The sequence below is a fragment of the Nuphar pumila genome, chromosome 14, assembly GCF_984573655.1.
Source record: "Nuphar pumila chromosome 14, dmNupPumi1.hap1.1, whole genome shotgun sequence".
Taxonomy (NCBI): Eukaryota; Viridiplantae; Streptophyta; class Magnoliopsida; order Nymphaeales; family Nymphaeaceae; genus Nuphar; species Nuphar pumila.
Genome location: NC_143262.1, coordinates 56,182,756 through 56,207,483, shown reverse-complemented (window position 1 = coordinate 56,207,483; position 24,728 = coordinate 56,182,756). Strand labels below are relative to the sequence as shown.

The window sequence follows — 24,728 nt, the reverse complement described above, 5'->3', positions numbered from 1 at the left end:
TTGGTAGTTCAAGTGGTTAATCTGGGCTTGAATCCGGTGTTAGCTTAGATTTATTTGTTGAATGACATCTACAAGTTAACTTAGTTTGTGTGTTAACCTTAGTAGATTTATTTCTATGATAGCAAAGTTAGTGTGGTGTAGCTAATTAGTTTCGTTAAAATTTCTCTTAAATTTGTGTTTACAGCATGAGTTTAGGTTCTACTTAGTTAGTTTCTCCTGTATTGATCAATCTAGACAGGTTAGCTTAGAGTTTTCTTTTTTTATGTTTGCCATCATTTTTGGGAATTGCCTAATCCGAGGATCTAAAACCGATTAAGAGATGTCTATGTGGTTTAGGTGGATTCCAAGGAATAAGTAAGTAGTTAGTTGTTGTTTTGATACTGTAATGTTATTAGTATATTTGTTGTTTGATGAATTAGTTTAGAGTAGAATAGGTTATTTTTGCTGAAGTTGCTTATGTGTTAATTGAGATCTTGCATTAAGCGTTGCTTACATGCATTTCCCCTCTAAGAGAATTTGGTATTGCTCATTAGAGTAAGTCGGTGTAATTTCTGTATTTTTCAGTTTTTCCAGCATGTTTAGAGGATAATTAGTTATTATACAGTATGTTACTTAGTCTGAATAAGTTAGACTAGCTTCCCTTAGTAAACCCGACATATCGAGTAGACTCATTCTAGTCGATTGGGGTGTTTTCCAGGTTTTTGAGTTTCCTGTTAAATTTGTATTTTATATAGGTTAATAGTTCAATTAGGTTTAGAATTGGTGTATACATGTATTAGTTCAATAATTAGCATTTTAGATTTAATTTCTCGTAGTTTTGCCCTTTGCGATTTTAATATTTCCAGATAGGCTTATCTTATATTTTTCCTTGAATTTATGATTCCTATATCCGGAGTTCTTAGAGTGATTTTCAGGATCCAAAAACTTCACTGAATTTCTGGTTCTGTCAGAAATACAATAGAACAAAAATTGCTCCAATCGGGCTCTATTTAGGCCGTCTGCTATTCATTCTCTAATCGCCTATCAGAAATTAGGGTTTCATGCAATGTGGGGGTAAAATAGTCAATGGCAATTTTACGTAGTTTTTTTAATTCCAATTTTTAGTGTTATATTAGGTTTCTAACATTAGTCCAGAGTTAATTGTAGCGTTAGGATAATTAGTTTAGGAAATTAGCTCTGGTAGTTTCTCATTTTACGTAGAATTAGATTAACAATTACTTTTAGAATTAATTTATAGATAGTTATTTTAATCTTTATAGATAGTTTTACTAACTTCGTTTTTGCCGTACAGGTGATATTAAGTTGCAGGTTAAGAGCATCTTGTCCCAGTGATCGAGTGTTGCATCAAGTGAAATGATGAAAATGCCCTTGTATTTGCGGGTTTAAGTCACTACATGGCTCCTTTTTGTTCTTGTTCAATTTATTTTTCCCTGTAATATTTTGTATAATTGAACAAGTTCATTATCAATAAAATGCAAAGTTTAGCTTTAATTTGAGTATATCTTGTTCCCTGTGGATCGATCTGACTCACCACTTACGTGAGAAATCGATTTTATTACTTGGGTGGCAATTTTCCAAAACAATTTCAATGATAAAAATATGTTTTAAAAATATCATTGCTAAAAGTCACACTGGGTTTTTGGCGTCGTTGCCGGGGAACAACTTTTACTCTTTTAAGTCTAAGTTTGCAATTAGTTGATATTTGCTTAGATAGTTAGTTAATTGCATGTTATTTTTCTAGTTAATTTGAATAGTTAGTAAATATAGGATTAACATAGTAAGTACATATAGGATTCACGGTTATTTCTCTAGGATTCACAATTTTTTATCCTTCTGGAGCGCTTAGACAGGTGAGTCTTGAAATTCCACTAGAGGGGGGGTGAATAGTGAAATATGATAAAGATCGATAAAATAAAATAATTAAGCAATAAGGCACAACACATAAAACACAAAATTTATACTGGTTCGGTCAGTATCCAGACCTACATCCAGTCCCCAAGCAAACCACTTGAGCTTTCCACTATAACATCCGAGTCACCGGATAAATAGTACAACACCCTCTTCCTCAGAGGTCTTCTTCTCTCAACAGAGAAGGGGCACACCCTCTTCCACAGAGGTCTTCTTCTCACACCAGAGAAGGACAACACCCTCTTTCACAGAGGTCTTCTTCTCTCAACAGAGAAGGGCAACACCCTCTTTCACAGAGGTCTACTTCTTTCAACAAAGAAAGAATACAGTGAATAACAGAGTTACAATACTTCCTATAGAACCTTCAGAATGATATGAATGCACGAATGAAGGATTCTCAGAATGTTCTGTTTGTCACTCAGAGGATACTCTTTGTCAAAGAGCTGGACTTGACTTTTTCTCTTTTCTTTCTTTTCTTTTTCTCTTTCTTTTTCAAGGCTCTCTTTTCAAATATCGAATAGGAATTTTTCTCGTTGTAAGCTCACACGTCTATTTCATTTCCTTGTTTGAATAGTTTATTTGAGTGTGTTTATATAGCTTTTAAAAAGTAGTCGTTACATTTTGGAATTGTAACTTTTTGAAATGTGAAATGTTATGTCATTTCAAAAATATCTTTTAGAGAAGTTCGAGAATGCCTTTTTCCATAAAAGTGAAATAGAGGGTACACTAGTCGTTGTAATATTTTAGGTAATACATATTTTATGTAAAAAGTCTATTTCTTACAATAGTACATTGAACGTTGGGTTGTAGTTTTGTCTTTATTCTAATTAATGATTTGAGGTACATTAGTACTTCTTTGCTTTAAATGAGTGTAAGTACTATGAGTGCTTTGAGATATTTATTTGTACATAGTCATGTCAAGTGTTTTCTTTATGTTGTGTTTTTCAAAGTCTCCAGAGAGAATGAGGACCAAAAGAAGGTCGACATTCTTTGAGAAGGATATTAACAAGGATTTGTTACAGGAGGTATTTAATGCTTTGTAAAGAGAATGATGACTTTAAGTAAGTTGACATTCTATGGTTTTGTAAAAAGGTAACTAGAGTCCTTTCAAAACATATTTTATTTGTTTTTCTTTTGTGTAGCCGATTTATGTTTTTGTCTTCTTCTTATATTAAAAACATTTCTTTAAAGAAGGTAACTAAAGTCTTTTCAAAAACATATTATATTTGTTTTTCTTTTGTGTAGCCGATTTATGTTTTTGTCTTCTTCTTATATTAGAAATATTTCTTTAAAGAAGGTAACTAGAGTCTTTTCAAAAACATATTATATTTGTTTTCTCCATGTAGCCGATTTTATGTTTTTGTCTTTTTCCTACATTCCTTTTTTTTCATGTTGTCTTGTATATAGTATAAGGTACAATTATTACATGACAAAATATCTTTTTCATAAAAGGTTGTAAGAAGGTACAATTATTACATGACAAAATATCTTTTTCATAAAAGGTTGTAAGAAGGTACAATTATTGGTTTTCAAAAAGGAGCTTTTCGAAACTATCGTATACTTTGATGATATAGTGTTTATGAATGAGTATGTAATATGCAATATGCAAGTTCCTGAAGGTTATGTTACATATGACTCTAAAGAAGAAAGAAGTCTTCAACTTGAGGTAGCCGATCTCTTCATTTGAACTTTAGGAATGCATGGCTCATCAAGCTTTTTCTTCAAGGAGTATGATTGCACCATATTTGTACTTGAACAGGAAGTCTCCATCCTTATTGGGTGAGATATCCTTGCATCAAATACTCGTTAGATTCATGGCAAAACATATTCAGTCATAATATAACATTTTTCAAGAGGACATATTATCATATCATATAAAATCAAATGAGACAGTGTATCATATTATGTGACATCAAAACAGAGTTTCTCAACAAGTCCTAGATAACATAGCTTGAATTCCTATTTCTGTACTTAAGTATATTTAGAATAGATTTAATTTTGTAGTTGAATTTTTCTTTAAGCATGATTAGTGTAGTTTAATTGCATTTAGTTTTAATTTCTTGTTTTTGTTCGTTGTTTACTGCTTTCTTTTCATTTACGTAGTTAGGTCGCCTAGTTAATTTAGGTTTTGTTGCACACATTTGGACTTAGTTCCAGTGTATGCAAGGGCGCGGGAATTTGAGTGTCCCGCTCCAACCGTTCGTTGAGGATCCAGAGAGAATTATACGTTCTTCTCGAAACCGAACCGAAATAGGGGACCAAGAACCTGAAGCTCCTATGCGCCCTCTCAGGGAGTACTTCCTACCCACGAAGTACACCCAGGCATCGTGCATTCACAGACCAGCTATTGGGGTGCCTCATTACGAGATTAAGGCCAGCGTAATACAGATGCTCCCATTTTTCTATGGCCTTAGTCACGAAGATCCCTATCAGCATTTGGACGAGTTCCTCAAAATTTGTTCAACCATGAAAATTCAAAATTTTAAGGATCACACGCTAAAGTTGACCCTCTTTTCTTTCTCGTTAAAGGATAAAGCCAAATATTGGCTAAAATTCTTAGACATTATCGTTATAGGGTCATGGGATCAGTTACAACAGGAGTTCCTCAAAAAGTACTTTCCTATAAGTCAAACCAACCAATTCAGGTGAGCCATCACCAGTTTCTCAGAACTAGATGGCGAGCAATTCCACGAGACCTGGGAGAGGATGAAGGATCTCCTCAGAAAATGTCCCCATCACCAGGTGCCAAGATGGCAACTGATGCAGAGCTTTTACGATGAATTGTCTGACCGAAATTGTCAGGTGATTGATGCTTCGTGTGGAGGGACATTTATGCTTAAAAGCGAGGATAAGGCATGGAACTTGTTTGATACTCTTGCCGAGAATTCTTTACATCATGCCTCTACCTCTTATTCTGATAAGGTCACACCTAGTGAATCAAAGCGGGGTGGTGTTCTTGAGGTGGGTTCCATGATTGAGCTGCAGAGCAAAGTCGATATGCTTTCTGAGAAGTTGGACCATCTCCTCTCGACCCCATCCGGTGTGTATGTTGTGTGTCAGTCTGGCACACATTATTACTGAGTGCCTGTCGACAACTCAATACCCTGAATTTGTGCAAGAGCAAGTTCAAGCAGCTTAGGATTATGCCAGGCCCCCCGAACAATCTGTATTCTTGCACATACAATCTGGGGTGGCGTAATCAACCTAACTTCTCATGGAAGAACCCACAGTCTTCCACCCAGTTACAACCCACTCGGCCGCCTCCATTCACTCAGACATTCCAGAGGCAGAGCTATCCCCAAGCCACTCCTTATCCTCCTCAGCCTTCATAAGAGTCTGCTCCGCAGACTTCTTTCGAGGAAAGACTTCTCCAAGCATTCGAAGAGGTGAAAACCTTGAGTCAGAATGCTTTTGAGAAGTGCAGTCAAATGTTGAGTTCCCATACACAGTCAATCACAAAATTAGAATCGTAAATGGGACAATTAGCGAAAGCGCTAAACAGGAGACCTGAGGAAAGCCTGCCGGGCCAGACTGTGATGAACCCTAAAGGAAAATAATAAGGTCTAAACGAGGAAAAATGTATCATATGTATATACTAGAATTAGGATTTTCAGTGTTAGCATTTATTTTTGTTTAGTTATTTGATTTCATATGAGCTTACATTCGCGTTGATTCATGCAGGCTTATCTGACATCAATATGTGAGTATAGGTTACTGGATTTAGGACATGGCCTTGAGAACATACAATCGGCTAGGTCAGCTAAAAACTGAGCATCGGCGTATGCTTAGTGGTGGAGCATGATCTAGTCAAGAATCAGCTCAAGAGGCCCCGCATATCAGGTTGTATCTATTCGTTCTTCTGTCTTGATTTCAAGTTCTTTTAGTGTGCATCTACATTGCATTTTTGTATCTCTGCATGCCACTAGGGACAGTGTCATTCAAGCATGGAGGGGGTGGGGGGTTCAGTAGATACATACTATTTTATTCTATTTATCCTGTTTTAGTAGCTAAAACTCATAAATTAGGCATTTTAGGAATTTTTTTTAACATATATGAATGTTTTTGACATAATTAGACATGTTAGAAAATTTTAAAAGCCCCATGAGGAAAATTTTTTCTGAACAAAGCTAAAAAGAGTGAGTATTTATGTGAAGTTCAAAAAAAAGACTATATTTGAATGTAAAAAGACAATTTTGAATCCCAAAGTATAAGTATACACAGTTTGAAATAAGCGACTAAGTAAATGAAAAATATAAAGAAAAAGCTCGAGCTCAAAAGAAAAGAGCCTGTGTAAGGTTGTTTGGATAATTTCACAATCTCTAGTAAGATGAGTTCAGACGCAAGTTGAAGCGTTTGAATTTCATTCAAAAAGGAAAGTGAAAACTTCGTGAGCCTCGGAAGCTGAGACCAGACACAAGTTGAAGTGTCTGAATCTCATGTTGAAAGGGTAAATGAAGGAAGTCACTTTTGTGCCTAGTTAATGTCTTTGACATACAGACAGTGGTATAGGAAGACATTAACATTGCATAGGGCACAAAAGCAGACCACACGCAGGCTATCAAATGGAAAGAAAATAAAAGATGAAAAATTGAAAATCCAATGAAAAAGAAAAATGAGAGCTTACTAAAAGAGAATTCATTGTTTAGAAGTAGAATGAAAGAATGTGCAAAAAAAGATACAAGTGATGAAAAATAAACAATAGCATGACAATACATGATTTTCTGAGAAACAATCATAGATAACTACGATTTTTAGAAGAGTGGAAGGAGAATTTTTATCGTTGAGGCATAAAATCTCTAATTGTGTTCCGAGAGTGAAAACTACATGAAATGTCTGCTAAATTTGATTTCTGGAATTGCTTAGCATTAAGAAGAAAAAATTAAATTTCTGCATGATTTCCGATGTTTGTGGGTAGCATCTCTGCAAACCCTCACGAGACCTTGCTCGTCCACTGGGGTAACCCAGGGGTTCAAAAAGGGCTTGTTGCATAAGCTAAATGCAATTGTGATTCCTATAAAAGTGAGTTAGTTGTTTAATAAAAGTTTGCATTTTCTTCGGGTAGTTCATATCCTCATCGCAAGGGTAGGGTATACTACTAGCGACTAGCAATTATTCTAGCATGGGGGTATTTGACGATACGTTAATTACTCATAATTATAATATATTTTTATTGCATAAACACATCATTTATAAGTTTATAACTCACACTTAGATGAATTTAGGTATGATTGAGTTACGATTCAAATTTTGTTCGAATTGGACTTAAAACGAGAGAGATATCGCATTTACAGTGTAGCGAGTCAGACCTCAGGGTGAAGCGGGTCAAAAGTGGATCCAAACGGCCATTTGGGCCTTGGATCTGAGCCAAAACTCCAAGATCCACCCCACATCAGCCCAAACTCGAGTTTTAGAACATTTGCTAAATGCCTCCTAAAAAAAGGGCGCCCAGACAAAGTATTTTTTAATCTCTTTTCTGGAATTTCTAGAAAAGAGTGTTTGAACTATAAAAACAATGCCCTAAACCTAATATAGAGTTTTTGCCTTGGAGAATGCTCCCCCTTTCTGCCCGACTCTCACTCCTCCCTCTCCTCTCTCAACCACCAAGTCATCCATCTTTTTCCTCCTCCTTTGGGTTTGTTGAAATTTCTACAAAATCCATTGGCGCCACCATTATCGCCCTTCATTTCTCCTCTTTTCCACACCTACCCTTCTTCTCCCCTTGTTGAAACTAACCTCTCATGCTTCATTTTGCAGGTTATAGCAGCCATGAAAGTGCTCCAGCTGTGGCAAGGGTGTCGTCTGCCTTTCCATAGCTAGCCGACCCTATCTCCATCCGGCTCTCTACATCACGCTCGTCGTTGGGCCTTCACGCCATCTTCGGAGTACCACCCGTTGCGGTTTCCAGCACCTTGCAGCAAAGCAGAGTTAGACAGCACCATTGAGGGCTGTAGACGCACCTCCTCAGCAGATTCCACCTCTTCTTTGACCCCTTCAATCATAGAACTTCCGAAGTTGTGCACGGTAAGTCTTTTCTCACACCTCTCTTATAGCGTAGAACCAATTGTGCATGTGATTCTGTTTTCTTTTTATTGTCTGCATTTTCTGTATTTCTGTCAGCCTTAGTGTGTAAAGTCAGTGCATGAGCCAGCACTTATATCGAGTCCAAGTAGAATGTCTTTGGATATTTTGAGTTGTTTTGCATTTTGGAATTCATTTGCATCGTTTTCCTCTCTCTAAGCTAAAACCGACTAGGTTGTTTCTAGTCAGCTAAATCGTTTGTGTTAGAATTTTCTTTGTTTAGTTAACTAGCATAAATTAGTTGTGTTGTTGTGTGTGTTTATGTAGTCTTTAATACTGTAGAGATGTCGTTTACTGTTTTGTTCTGAGTTGCATTCAAATAGCAAATAAATCGGGTAGATTAAATCGGGTAGATTCTCTCTACCCGATTTAAGCATTTTTGGGTAAATAGTCTTTAATTGTTGATTTTTTGTGGTAGCATTAGAATTAGCTGTTTTAACTATTAATTAGTAGGTTAGTTTAGTGTGATGTAAATTTAGGTTGTTGAGTTTCATTTTTGCATGATTTAAGATGCGGTTCTAATTTAGGCGATTTGGGCATTTTAAATAGAATGATCTAGATTGGTAACTCTGGGTTGGTTTCTGTTTGTGCAGAAATTTTCGGTAGTTCAAGTGGTTAATCTGGGCTTGAATTCAGTGTTAGCTTAGATTTATTTGTTGAATGACATCTACAAGTTAACTTAGTTTGTGTGTTAACCTTAGTAGATTTATTTCTGTGATAGCAAAGTTAGTGTGGTGTAGCCAATTAGTTTTGTTAAAATTTATGTTAAATCTGTGTTTACAGCATGAGTTTAGGTTCTGCTTAGTTAGTTTCTCCTGTATTGATCAATCTAGACAGGTTAGCTTAGAGTTTTCTTTTTTTTATGTTTGCCATCGTTTTTGGGAATTGCCTAATCCGAGGGTCTAAAACCGATTAAGAGATGTTTGTGGTTTAGGTGGATTCCAAGGAATAAGTAGTTAGTTAGTTGTTGTTTTGATACTGTAATGTTATTAGTATATTTGTTGTTTGATAAATTAGTTTAGAGTAGAATAGGTTATTTTTGCTGAAGTTGCTTATGTGTTAATTGAGATCATTCATTAAGTGTTGCTTACATGCATTTCCCCTCTAAAAGAATTTGGTATTGCTCATTAGAGTAAGTCAGTGTAATTTCTGTATTTTTCAGTTTTTCCAGCATGTTTAGAGGATAATTAGTTATTATACAGTATGTTACTTAGTCTGAATAAATTAGACTAGCTTCCCTTAGTAATCATTAATATTTTGAAGAGTAGGTTGTTCCAAACCCCACATATCGACTAGACTCACTCTAGTAGATTGGGGTGTTTTCTAGGTTTTTGAGTTTCCTGTTAAATTTGTATTTTCTATAGGTTAATAGTTCAATTAGGTTTAGAATTAGTGTATACACGTATTAGTTCGATAATTAGCATTTTAGATTTAATTTCTCGTAGTTTTGCCCTTTGCGATTTTAATATTTCCAGATAGGCTTATCTCATATTTTTCCTTGAATTTGTGACGCCTATATCCGGAGTTCATGGAGTAATTTTCGAGATCCGAAAGCTTCACTGAAATCCTGGTTTTGTCAAAAATACAATAGAACAAAAATCGCTCTATTAGGGCTTTGTTTAGGCCGTCTGCTATTCATTCTTTGACCGCCTATCAAAAATTAGGGTTTCACGTAGTGCGGGGGTAAAATAGTCATTTATGATTTTACGTAGTTTTTCTAATTCTGAATTTTAGTTTTCTATTAGGTTTTTAACATTAGTCCAGAGTTAATTGTAGCATTAGGATAATTAGTTTAGGAAATTAGCTCCGGTAGTTTCTCATTTTACGTAGAATTGGATTAACGATTACTTTTAGAATTAATTTAGAGATAGTTATTTCAATCTTTATAAATAGTTTTACTAACTTTGTTTTTGTCGTGCAGGTGATATTAAGTTGCAAGTTAAGAGCATCTTGTCCCAGTGATCGAGTATCACATCAAGTGAAATGACGAAAATGCTCCTGTATTTGCGGGTTTAAGTCACTACATGGCTCCTTTTTGTTCTTGTTCAAAGTATTTTTCCCTGTAATATTCTGTATAATTGAACAAGTTCATTATCAATAAAATGCAAAGTTTAGTTTTAATTTAAGTATATCATCTTCCCTGTGGATCGATCCGACTCACCACTTATGTGGGAAATCAGTTTTATTACTTGGGTGGCGATTTTCCAAAACAATTTCAACGATAAAAATATGTTTTAAAAATATCATTGCTAAAAGTCACACCACTTGCTTCTCAACTTTCTTTGGTCAATCGTAGGGAATCCCAAGTCACTAGCCTTCGGTGGACTTCACCAATTGCCAAACCAAAGAGGTGAAAAGAATAAAAAATGTCAAATGTGAGAAAAATGTGTTAAAAGTGAGAAAAAAATGTTATACTCTTAGGCTTGATGGTTTCAATGGAGGATATAGTTTGGTCTTAGGTTCAGGTGACAATGGTCTGAGAGGTGAAAAGAGCTAAAGTGGTCACACATAGAGAAAAAGATTAAAAAGATCCACACGTGAAAGAAAGTGTGCAAAAGTAAGGAAATGGGGAAGTTGTTGGTTAAGAAAAATCATGAAGACGCTATCCAGCTTAGGATAAACCTGGACTTATCATTATTATCTTCTCTTCCCCAGGGGCAACAAAAATCCCCCTTTGGCGCTTTTTTGTTTGGCAACATATAGAGTTTTAACATCTGTATGACTCATTATAGTAGTCTAGTGCTATGGATCCTAACTAAGAACACCTATGATTAGTCATCTTTAAATTTTTATCAGGATCAAAAAGCAGGATGACAATAAAGCCAAGTTGGTTTTCCTGACCTATGATAACCTTCAAAGGAGGAGTAAGATGAACATGACTAAATTTCAAAGTCAACATAGGCTAAAATCACATTGGATCAAGATGAAAGCGGCATACTTTTTGCACACACAGGTTTGATTTTAAAAAAAATCTAAAATTTTGGGTTGGATAAGTCTAAAACATGGTCTCAAGCATTTCTCACCTATTCCTTTTGAAGCTTGCTCACTCATTACCCAAAAGTCACATGCATGTATTTTCTATTTGATGCATAAAAAAATCATATCATGTAGATCATGAGTCAATAGTGTCTAGCATACATCATGATAACCTTAGACCTAGGGGTCACATTTCTAATGTCAATCCTTGTTCACCGCCTATATCTTGCATGTTAATGAAAGAAAATTCATTAAGATGAATCTTGCTCCCATTAGGTAAGCCTTACCCCATCCTATCTTAGGATTTCTTGAACTTAGATAGTTGGACATTAGGTCCTCGTAGTCCACTACCCAACCAAGCAAGCACACAAATATCCTCCTTCTAAATACAAGTTTCACATCTTGAAAAGTAATTTCTAAATGTTCCTTTTAGTCAAATAGCCCAAGCATTTTCAAGAAAAGTTCATCTTTCACATTATTGATTTCTAAATCAATCTTATATCTCAAAATTTGTATTTCTCTGTGCAATCTTATGCTTAAAGGCACTTGTCTCATCTTGCAAATTCGATCTCGTTCGGCAAGACATTCAGTTAATAGGTGAAGAGCCTAGAAAACCCTTATGTGGGACAAAATGCTAGCTCCACAAGGCCTCCAGTCAATAGGTGAAGAGCCTAGGAGATCCTTGCATATAGCCATGCATGCACTTAAAGCTATGGAATGCACTCAATCTCAAAATTGCCCAAAGTCTTTGATAAGGTCTTATGATGACCATCAAACTTTTCTTTGAATTATCTTTTATCTTTTCAAAATCGGTGTGTCTACTTCTTTGTCATCAACTAAGTTTTGCACGATGACAAAGAGGGGCATCTATAGACACCCCATTTTTTACCAAAATACCTTTTGTTAAAATCCCCTTGTCAAAGTCAAGAGATTTCAAGCCTTTTTAAATTTTAAGTGCATTTTTTGCCAAGAAACTAACATTTTCAATCTTTTTACCTAAAATATGAATTAAAATAGAGGTCATAAGCTTTTTAATATGCCAAAATCATAAAAAAGAGGCTCCTAAATTAAAAGTTATGGTCAAAATAAATTTTATGTCAAAATGGGTCTGATCCATATACATATCTTACTTGAATGGTTGTCGAGACTTAATCTGGATCCAATTGTCATTTGGATCATGGAATTGATCTGGATCTAATTGTTATTTGAACTATGGACCTGATCCATATCCAATTATCATTTGGATCATTGGACATGATCCAGATCCCCTTATCATTGACTTGATCCTTATCCAATATAGTGTTGTCCAGACCCAAATTGACCACTAAATAAGGATTTTGTGGGCCCCATGACTTGCCAAAATCCTAGATTTCCATGGACCAACTTTCCTAAGATCCAAGATCTAGCCCTAGATCTCCTCTTCATTGAACCTAGTCATCTTTCCTATTTCCTTAGGATAAGCCTTATCTGACCTTATAGAAATCTAAGATCTAGTGATTAGACATTCCAAAACTTTAATATAAGCCTAGTAAGCCTTCCTAAAACCTAATTTCTTATCATTTAAGAAATCAACCAGCCAATCAAAGTTTGCTACCTCAAACCATTAGCCAATCAAAATAAGACTAATGTGCAATAGTTGAATTTGGATACCTAGATCCAAAACCAACCAACTACGGTCCAAAATCTATAAGAAAATCTATAAATAAGAGGTCTCTTTTCTCCCTTTTTTGAACATCTATGATCTAGCATCTAAAGTTTGAAGTCTATCTATGAGAGTGCTACTGTGAGAGATCATCCTAGCCTTGTGCCCTTTTCCTTTTGAGCCCATTAGTCATCCCCTAGGTCTAGATTCATTGCCCCATTGGGTCCACCCTGTCGGAATCCTGCACAAGTTATGTCAAATTCGTTGCACTTGTCGAAGTCATTAGGGGAGCTACCTATGTTTGTGGTAAACTCTTTTATTAATTTATTGATATTTATTTTATTTTATTTTATTTATTGGGACATGTTTATCTCTAATTCTTGTACTATTCTTGCTTTTCTGTGTTTTGAGTGTTGGTGGTGCCCGCATTATCAACTTCACTTTCTTTTTTAGGAGATCAGATCGAGGTGTGTTAAATCACACGCCAAGAACTGTAAGATGAAAAGATGCACCCCTGAATCGATTGATCCATGATCACCATAGGAGGAAAGGGTCACATTCTTGAAGAACAAAACCCTTATCTCTCACTAAGTTTTATATCTGAATCCATTATAAAATCATTTCAAAATCTTTTCCAAAATATGGATCAACAATGCACAAGCAAAACAAATCAATTGAACATAAACATCGACATACTATTGAGACATGGCTCAATCTAATGACTCATTCTCATGACTACTCAATATTAGGACTATGCATTTGTGACTATACTATTTAATCAATAGACTCCCATCATCAGTTATTAAAATGAAATCTTTTTATCAAGTGATATTCAGCTCTTTGCTTCAAGCAAATCCTACAGCCTACGGATTTCATCTCTGATAAGAGCAAAGCCTACATCCACTCCACTTGAAGTCCTTATAAGCTTCAGCCTCCTCACCCCAATTTGCTCCTCCTCTTTTGGTTATGTAATTAAAATATATATGTATACAAGGAAATAAATTTATAATGAAAATAAATTTATAAACATAATTAATATATATAAGTGCATTACCATCTCAATGCCTCTCTTCGCCTTTGAATTGCTTGGCAATTCCTTACTGTCAGTAGCTACATTCTTCTGGCAGACACATTTATGGAATACAAGCCGACCTCATCACCACCGTCATGACAATTTTCAAGTTCAAAGAAAAACAATGTGCAGTAATCATTCGACCAATCCTTCAAACAGGCTGAAAAGCTTTCGCTAGCTGCAAGAGGGTGACGAGGTTGTTGTTGAGCATACCCAAACTGCTAGACCACTTGACTCACAATTTGACGTTCAACTTCATTCATATTATACAACCAAATCTCCTTCCTCGCAAGGTCCATGGCTTGGACAACCACATCTTCTTCCACTATATTTTCTCCACAGGGGTACCATGTTACCTAGAGAATGAAGTTTCATTCATGGTTTATCTTATATTACATTATTTATAATAATATAACCACTTCTTTCATGCATACTTACATATGCTTTGGCCAACATGCACAACTTTGTAGTGCAAAGAACCCTTCCCAACTGAGGACCCATCCATCTTCCATCATTTCTCTCCTCATCTTCCTCTATGTCTAAGTTTTCTCATGTGTGTGACCTACTCTACATAGCAATATGTGAAAATTGAAGAACTGGGTCACATCCAAGGGGCCTTCCAATGGATATGTGCTCCCATATTCAAACCAATAAGGATCAATACATGGATTAATACATAAATCAGTATATAGAGATAGCAATTTACATCAATCAAATCTAATCAATATTCGTACCTCCAACAACACCAACATAGTTGCCAAGTTTTTTCTTCCATGGCTCACATGACCAAAACTTGCATGCAGGTATACAAGTGAAGCTACTCCCCATACATATTCATCGATGTGATCTAGGTCTTGCACCAATTGCACATATGATACATGAATCAACTTTGCACTAGTGTCGATGAATACACATGTACTAAAGAAGTAGAGAAAGATTGTCCTCATCTCCTTGTCTACCCTATGACCGACCTTCTCTCCATTACAAGGTAATTTTCCCTCCATTCTCTTTGCCCTGTTGTTATCATAATTGTTCACCAACCATGACAACTTCAACCTTTTACTTTCAAATGTAGTCTTGGTTGCTCACAACAAATGTTTACATAGGCACTGGAATTCTCCATACTAAGGTGTATTCACTAGCTCCCCATGACACTTCAGTTTGGTGATGCATGTCATATCTTTCAAGGTGATGATCATCTCACAATCAACGAACTGAAACATGTTGGTTGTTGAATTCCATAACTACACTATGGAATCTATAAGAGTGTGACCAATCTTCCATGATGTGAGCTCCAAGAAATTTGTAAAATGCATTCAATCCAACCAATCATTCACTTTCTTTGATAGTGTTAAGAACTACTCTTGAGCTTGGAACTAGTAGAACCGATGTATAAGACTTATTGGATCCTCCTCTTTTGAAGGTTGCAGATCCTGCAATCACAATAAAATTTGCATAAATCAGTCAAATATCATAATTTAATTATTGAATATAACACTCAAATTCAATTCAAAACCCAAAATCAAATATAAACTAAAAAATATTTTTGAATTCATATTCATCATTTAAATTCTATTCCAAGCCCATAATTACAATTCAATTCTAAACCCATAATTCAAATTTTATTTAAGGTTTAAAATTCATAATGTAAAATTCATTTAAAATTCAAACTCATAATTAAAATTTAAATCCAAACTTATAATCTCAATGCAAACTCAAGTTTAAACTCAAATTCTTAATTTAAAAGCTAAATGCCAATTCAAATTTAAAGTCATGATACAATTTTAAATAAAAAATTTAAATAAAAATTTAAATTTAAATTCAAATGTAATTCAAATTATAATCTAAGAAAAAATTCAATTTAAAATTCAAACTTAGTTTCAAGATTTAATAAAGTATGTCTATATTCAAACTAGTTATCCTAAAAATACGCTTCACACATATATGACAAATTAATCAATGAATTGTAATATTCAAAATAGTTATCTTACATATATGCTTCACACATATATGACAATGAGTTGCAATATTCAAAATAGTTATTTTACATACATGCTTCACGCACACATATATAACATTTTAAAGATCAAATTACAAGAATCACACACACACACACACACACACACACATATATATATATATATATATATATGATAATTTAATTAATGATTAAATGTAACCTTGAAATTGATTGCAAAATCATACAAATATATTGCATACAATAATAAATAAATAAAGTACATGTTCACATGTACTAGACCTTGTTTGTCGTTGCAACCACTTTCTCAGAGCATTCACTTGCTCTTCCAAGGGTTGATGATCTTACACCTCCTCAGACTCTTGAGAATCCTTCTGCGACCCCCCGAGGATCATCTTGCTCACTCTCCACCCCCACAATCCTCATTTTGCTAAGGATTCTCATATGCAAAAGAACCTTCACTCTCCTTCTCCTTCAGCTGAGAACCATCAACATCAATCTCCATTGCAGCCTTTGCATCTTACTCTTACTGAGGTACCTTCTTTGCCCTTCCCAACCTCATAGTGTGCACACTCTCTCTCTCTCTCTCTCCATCTTACCACTACCATTACAGGTGGTCACGTCTCCTGCTTTCTCTAGCCGAGCATTCAGGTTAGCAATAGCCTCAAACTTAGTCAATGACTTATTTAACTTCTTCACCACTGATTGTATACATGAATCTCCCTCCTTAAATGCTTTCGGAATGGAGACATGATTTTGGCTACAAGCTTCTCAACCTTTTTTTTTTGTTTCAACCGTTATTTTTGCTGCCATTGAAGGTGTTCATGTATTTATTGTGGTATATGTCCAACACCCATACAAGTGGCTATAAAGTAGGTTTTCTCTTTATCCACATGTCAAGCTTTCTTTGTAGTCCATAGTAGGACTGATCAACTAACAAATAATGTACATGTTCCTCTATTTGCTTTGTTCCATCAGTAGGTGTTGGTGTTGGTGTTGTGAGAGTCTCTTAAATCACCATTTTATAATAATAAATGAATAATTTTCTACAAAAACAAAATAAAGAAACTAGTGATCTATATAAAATTCATGTAAATAGCAGTTAAAATTCATTACTGATATCTTATAACATCAACATCTTATCTCAAACTATGGAAATCAACTATGGACTTAAATATTTTTTGAGAGAAAAGGAAAACTATGCAATTAAATAAAAACAATAAAATCATAAGAGTTGTTCTCTATTTTTCTTTCAACAAAATTTTGCACATGCCTAATCATATGCATTGCAAGAAGATGTCTTTTTAGTTTTTTTTTTGTTTACATGATAAAAACACTAGAAGAAAATAAAAGCACACAAGGAAGATGAAGCAAACAATAGATATTCATTAAACTGAAGACAAAAGGTTCACTTTTATAATTTTCTTTTTTCTTTTCCTTTTTAGATATAATGCAGTCATCTAAATGATCATGAAGCAATAGTGATAAAAAATAATTTATACTAAACATAAAAGCAAATATTAAAGAAAATGAGTTCACTATGGTTTCAATTGTATACAACAGGATAGGACCAAGAACCTTTTGCTAACTCTCAAAAATTCTTCATCATGCAAAATTTCCCTTAAAAGGTTATATGAAAATAGAATAGGCTATTGAACATAAAAAGATAACTTGAGAACCATGCAATTCTTTCATAAAATAAGAGATTAATGCCAATGTTTCATAAAATAATTGAAAATTTTAAAAAATAATTGATTCAACCATTAAAGATGTGTGTATCAAAATATCTCACCATCGATGATGTCCTAAATATTAAAAAAGTTGTACATGCCGCGCGACATAGAGAAAGTAACAACACCGAAGAATTTTACCAAAAAATAATCGTTGAAAAATTTTGTAGGGGGAAAAGTTGGGGACCACAAAAAAACCCGGGTTGCTAGGCAAAAACAACCCAAAATTGTGAATCATCATTTTTGAAAAAATGAAGTGTCACATCTAATGCTCATACAGAGATTCACAACATGACAAGATTCAGATTAAAGTCTTGAGAAAAATTATGAATCTCATGTCCAATGTGTGAATGTTCGACAAGTCTGTGTGATTATCACACAATTTTTCCTCTTGTATCATCCTCTCTTTTCCTCCTCTTTTCCTTTCTAACCTTTATTTCCCTTTTTAAAGGAGAAATAAAAGCCAAAAAAGAAAAGAGAAGAGAAAAGAAAAGGAAAGAAGAAAGGGGAACTCTTTTGTGAAGGTCTCACTTGACCTTAGAAAGAAATGTTTTAAAAATCACTCGCCTTCGTTTTGAAAATTTGCGAGAAAAATGGAGAGACGGGATTCGCTCGTCGGTACGAGGTTCGATTGTTCCTGGCGCCTTTACCAGAGGTAATCGAACCAATAATTGAATAAATGTCTTTTGCTTTGCTTAAAATAATATCTAAGAAATTATTCTAAGTCAAAAATGCACAAAGAATCATGCTTGTGCAATGAAAATTCAAAGATGTATGCTTTTGAGAAGTGCTTCAAAAATTTTGAGTTTTTCTAAGTGATTTTGAAATAAGTTTTGAAGAAATGTTTTGAGATTTTGAAAAGATGGGAATTTGAATCTATACTTGGAATTTGAAAATGTGAGACCGACTTCAGACTTTGAATTTTTGAAAATGAATTTGAGATTTAGAATTCAAATTTGAAAATGAATTTGAAACTGAATTTTGAATATACAAATGAACTTCAAAGTCAATTTGGACTTTGAAATTGAAGTTTGAATTTTTGAAATAAGATACAAGGATGAATTTGAATAAGATTTAAAAATTGATTTGAGAAATGAAGAGGATACTTTGAAAATATATCTCAAAATCACTTGGATTTTGAAAAAGAATGTTTGAAAATATGATGAAATTCTATCCTAAAAGATGAATGAATTTAAAAGAATTTGAAATTGGGTTTTTGAAAAGCATGTTTTATTCTTTAAGTGAATTGAAATAAGATTGAAGATATAATACATTTCTGACTATGGTCATAAAATGTATTATATAATAATCTATATTTAAATTCACATGAAGAATAAAATACATTTTGTTGTCTTTATAGAATTTAAAATGAAATTAACTCTCAATATATCATAACTATGGCCATTGATATATATTTTGAGTTAATTTTAAGTTAAACTCTGATAAAGGAAGAAAAAAAATATTTAGAAAAATATGATAATTTTTGAAAAGTGATCCAGTGTGGATCCAATGTTATTCCATAAAAGATAAGAATCCTAAGCATTATCCACATTTTGACTATGGTCATCAATGTGGGTCATTTGCTTAGGATATTAATTACCTCTTATTAGAATGGTGCACGTGCCATTTGTGTTCTCATTCATGAAATTTTGAAATAAGAGAAAAATAAGATGAAAACAAGCAATTTCTAAGATATATGTATGCTCATATATTCTAATCTAGTGCAAAAATTCTCATTAATATCTAGCCACTACAATTCTTGAATCGAAATTGAGATAATAAAATCCTAATCTAGGAAAGTAATATAAGTTTTCATGATTTTCCTGCAAAGAAACGAGTTAGCACAAGGCAAAACTGCAAAACATGAAAAAGAGATTAGGGTTAGCATATGTGTGCTTTTAATGGGAATACATGTGAGGGGAATTTGTGTGTACATGCGAAAACGTGTATAGAAAAGTGGATTTACTATAGGTTGAATGATGAAGTGGTGATGATGCTATAAGTTGGAGGGGCTAGGTTGTAGGTGGCAACAACCAATGTGGTGATGAGTATTGATAGGATTCACGGCTTGATCTTCAGTTCCTCTCCTTCCACGTCTGTCACCAGGCCAAATATAGTCACCAAAGCTACACAGATCTCCATGTCTTCCCCTTTTAAGCCACTCAGTCAAAACAAGATCCATAAGTTATTTACTTGATTGAGATACAAGTGACTCAGTTCGTTACCAGTCCAACCACAACCCTGTCCATGCCATGTTTAATGTACAAGCAGGGTCTGGAATTCATTGTTCATGCATTTTTCCTTTATTTCTTTTCATCATAATGAAGCTATGCGTCATATATGAACACTTCATTTGAACTGTCAATCAAACTAAAAAGTATTCTTGCCATGTGCTTGAATTTATATTTCATGCAAGTGCACAATTCACAATGAAACAATGAACCTGGAATCTCATATTTGCAAGTTCAGGGATGTAGAATATGGACTCAAAATAGCACTATGAACTGTTGTACAGTATATGAAGCCAAATTGTTAAAATGGCATCAAATGGTATTGTATTTATAGGCACAGAACAACAGGTCATACTAGTGCTAAGAAGGTGCACAAAGATAAGGAGACAAAAGCATCCACTTGCAGTCAAACAAAACGGGTGTACCTGTATATAATCACAAAGCCCTCTAAATATGAAGGCAAAGAGCAAGCTAGAATAAACAACTATAGTACTCATTCAAAAGCATTTTGTTCTAACTAACTTCTGTATTAGAATAATTGTTTGACATTGAGTTCATTACAGTTTTACATTAACTTATCAAAATTTACAACTGATTCATATAAAATGCAAACCATACTAACAAAATGAACTTTTGACCTCACACACCCTTATATTAACTTCTTGATTTATGTCATTTGATATCACAAAAAATGTTTTAAATGCAAAATTGAGGATTCACAACTTTTTAAACCAATAATTTATGAAATTGGTAAATCTCCAAATGTCAAATAGTTCAACTCAGACCAAACATTTATATGTTGGCCAATATAGATAAAATCCAATCCTTTTTCATTTCTGGAATTAATGTCAAGAAGCAATTAGTCATTTGTCGAGTCTGAGCATAAAATATCATTGCTTTGACATAGCCTCTAAATTCTAAGTTCATCTTCTCGAGCTCTTTAGAGACACATTCTTGTATTACAACTTCTGGTTCAATGATAAATTTTGGATAGTGGAAGAGAAGGATTGATATTTCAAGGAGACGTGCGGGATTCAAAATGTGGTAGATACCAACATAAGTGGGCACCTGTGGCAATGAAGAGTGGAGCAGTGGTATTGTGGAAGTAGGGTGGATATGGTTATTGAAGGTGGTAGTTAGGTGGAAGATCGATAGATTGGAGAAATGCTGCAGTAGGTGTGTTGGTGAATGAAGTAGCCAATGCTGATAGATAGGGGTAAATAACTAAGTAAAAGTGCAGCAGGGTGTGGGTGCCAACAGTGGGTGGAATACCTATATGCAGGTGGAGATATGAAGAGAATGCAATGTGAAAGTGCAGAAATGTGATGTTGTGTACGGGGCGATATAATGTGTTGTGGTAGATATGAAGTAGGAAATACAACATATGGACAATGCGCAGGTGATAGATGGAGGTGATGTTGTGTGGCATGTGAGAAGTGAAGAGCAAAGTAACAGGATGATAGGCTTCTATGGGTGCTAGCTACAACTGATTTGCAGAAGAACATTACAACTTACGTATGGGAGGGTTATGTTGTAAAGAGATTAATAAGATGGCCACCTAGCTATGATTTGGTAATAATGCTAAAACTAAATCCAATATGATGACTGGAATGATATGCTACCAGATTGCAAAAGATGAAAACAACATCCTAAACCCATGGTTCTGAACAGCATAAAACAAGAGACATACCAGGGTTGCAGAAAAGATAATCATCTGCAGTAACATGGTCCAGTAGACCTACCAGAACAATAGCCAAACGGGGAAGTGATCCATCTGCAAAAGTAATGCCACCATGTGAGAATAAGAAGAAAGTTCAAACATCAAGTGTTAATGAGAAGATTTTTTTTGGAGACTAACCTGAGGTTTTAAGATATCAGAGGTAATTATCATGAAAAGACAACATACATTACCTTAAATATCAGACCTGGGAAGACCTTAAAGGCATATATTTCCTGCAACATGGAGCTGACAGACCCTTTTACTCTTTAGGAATGACAAAATATCACCAGACATATTCAAAAATGGTATTCACTGACCCATCAGACTAACACTTTCATAAATTCCAAAAAAAAAAAAAACGGTCCACCTCCCCATCAAACTCGAGAAACTCATTTGCCACTTCAACCTGTTCTGGTATAGGTAGTATCCTGTCTGGATCCAGGTGACTAACTAAACATCTGTGCACAATCTCCTCTGCAATCATCAGCTGCCCTTTGAATGCCCAGGAAAAGTTTGGACCATTCATGGGGCTTGAAAGGGAAGAACCTGTCAAGACAAATCTTCCTGGCGGCTTCAGACACGACACTTTGAGAGAGCTAGCTGCGACACTCTTTTACTACATCAACTTCCTTACACGCAGTCGAAGTTTAGATAAATCAACAATGCTCTAAAACTCATTTACATCTTTAACAGGACCAAAACCTTTAGTAAGATTGAAAAATTATAAGGAATATATTCATTGAAGTTCTTTATTTACACGCTGGCTTGTCAGGATCCCCTGAACATCTGATGGGCAATGATTCTCTGGATTTATGTCCAAAGAAAGCAAACCAGAGGCTGTATTAGATCATCCAATAAGGATGATAAGAGTGACTCATGACTGAAGGAAACACAAGGGGATGGGATTGATGCAGAACGATACGTCCATATGCCAGAATGCAATACCAAAATACAATGATACATTCTAACAAACTAAATGGCATTGAATCAGGTGTCGATTCACAGGGGATTGACATCCTAAAAGTGTTGTGTCGTGCCAAGATACAGGATGAAAGCAAATGTACAGTGTTGGATGGAATCAAACTGTGCATGTATTACAAAGGGCTGGAGAAAACACACACAAAAAAAAATGTACAGATGATGCTTCAATCAAGAAACACAACAGAAAATGAAGAAACAGTGAATCAAACACTATCAAAGTGGGAGATTAAATGCAACGGATAATCGGGTATAAGCCAAAGAAATTAAAACCAAAATGAGAAAAGAAATAGGCCATGCAACAGGTAAATGAATCGTAAATGAAGTGAGAAAAGCAGGAATTCTAAAAATAAATTGGAAGAAAGGGGAATTGGATATGGAAAACACATAGAATTTGCAAAGACAACTAAAAAAAATGTCAGAATCTGAGAATTCCGTTAATGTTGCCATATGTAGGTCGATTCTGCTATATGCAGATCGACGCTTACGAAGAGGCTTTTCTTATTGAAAGATAAAGAACGATTCAGAAAATTACAAGAATAATAATAAAAAAAAAGTGGAAAGTAAGTAAATGAGAAAGGAGAGGAAAGAAATAAAGAGAGGTTTACTCACCTTGGATTCAGAGGATATTGAGATCATGAGAGATAATTCCTCGACCCATTGTCGTCGAGTGGAGCTTTCTTCACTGATTGGGGAAAAAATGACACCAGTGGGGAGGGAAAGAGAATAACGAGGATAATGGGGATAGAAGAAGGAAGGAAAGGGGTTGAAGAGCGATCGTGAAGGAATGCGAGTGCTGAGGTGAAAAACGGATGCCGAAAGAGGAAGGAGATAACTTGTTTATGTAGACCCTTGGAGAAGAATTGAGAAAGATCCCCAGAGCTCGAGGGAGAAAGTGGTCGACCTTTAGAAACCGAAAGTTGTTAGTTTTTTTTTTTTAAAAAAACAAGTCTCGTTTTTAAAGATTTTCAAAAAGGTGGTTCATTTTTACAAATTTTTTTTTTTATCTTTTGTTTTTTTTTTCTAATATTTTCTATATTTTGGGGGCTTTTGACATAAAATTCTAAAATCTAAGGGAAAATAAGGGATTTTAAAACTATTTTTGTAATTTTTTGAGAAATATTTACAAAAGAGGGGTTTTCTGAGAATTTGGGTTTGATTTTTGGCAATTTCTTCAGAAAATGGGTTTGGATTCAGGTTTTGAGAAAATATTCAAGTTTTTAACCTCGAATTGAGAAAATACAGAGTTGTGGATCCAATTGGATGTCGGATCGACTGTTTGAGCCATTCAGAAATTATTTATGGCATTTTGTAATTTTAGTTTGAAAATTGTATAACGAGACTCAAATTTGAATTTTAATGCTGGATCCAAATCTGAAATTGAGTCAGATATATAAAAATGGAGTTTATTCCAGAAAATCCAAAGAATAACTAAAATTTATATTAAAATTGACTCAATTTTCTTAGAAAATGGGGCCAGGGGCAAAAAAGGGAATATTTATAAAATTTTAAAAAATTTAGGGTGTTCACAGTCCGCAAATGAAGTCACAAGAACCGCATATACAAAGAATGTTCATGAATCATCTTGTAAATGTAAAGAGGACACCGCAAATATGTGAGGCCATTCATAATAGGTATTTGTGAATGTCAGTAGACATTTGCGGACCTCTTTGAGGAGTATTTAGTTAAAGGAGATTTATAGGTTTTCTTTGTGAAGGTCGTACTATATTTGTGAAGGTTTCGTAAGAGTGCAAAAGTTAGGGACATTCATAACATGTATTTGTGAATGTCAGCACACATTTGTGGGCCTCCTTGATGAATATTTACTTAAGTGAGGTTCAAAGGTTATCTTTGTGAAGGTCATATTGTATTTGTGGAGATTTCATCAGAGTGTGAAAGTCGAGGACATTCACAACAAGTATTTATGAATGTCTGCACACATTTGCGGACCTCCTTAAAGAGTATTTACTTAAGTGAGGTACTCAAGTTATCTTTGTTAAGGTCGTACTGTATTTGTGGATGTTCGCATAATCTTCTTTTTATTGACATATTGTGAATTTCTTACAACGTACTTATATATCACATGAACCTGAGCAAGTTCACATGTGCAAAGAGCAAAAATGTCCTAAAAAGTTGAGAATCGATAATTTTAGACATGCAAGGGATTTTGTCAAATTGATAGGCATTTTAGAAAGCACACCATTTTACAAAGACAATACGATTATCTTTGAAAAAATTAATTGAATAAGACCAAGTTTGACTCACTAATTATATCAACAAGTAAATTAGTAATAGTTTATTTTTCTCCTAAATGCAAGAGTAAAGTTAAGTTCTTTCATTTAGATCCTTCCACCATAATAGATGGTTTGGCTATTGTTGTGTCACAGGTGGGTTGAATAATGTTTACCTATAATA

The 24,728-nt window shown here is 34.5% G+C and overlaps 1 long non-coding RNA gene across 1 annotated transcript in view; it reads right to left on the bottom strand.

Annotated features, from left to right (window-relative positions):
* Positions 1-23,175, bottom strand: part of LOC149816852 (uncharacterized) — a 41,910-nt gene extending 18,735 nt beyond the window's left edge. Inside the window, exons 1-2 of the long non-coding RNA XR_016427762.1 lie at positions 22,926-23,175; positions 21,306-21,389 (exon numbers count right to left, since the gene is read on the bottom strand). This is a non-coding gene — a long non-coding RNA (uncharacterized LOC149816852). The remainder of the gene's footprint in view (positions 1-21,305; positions 21,390-22,925) is intronic.
* Positions 23,176-24,728: the final 1,553 nt, after the last annotated feature.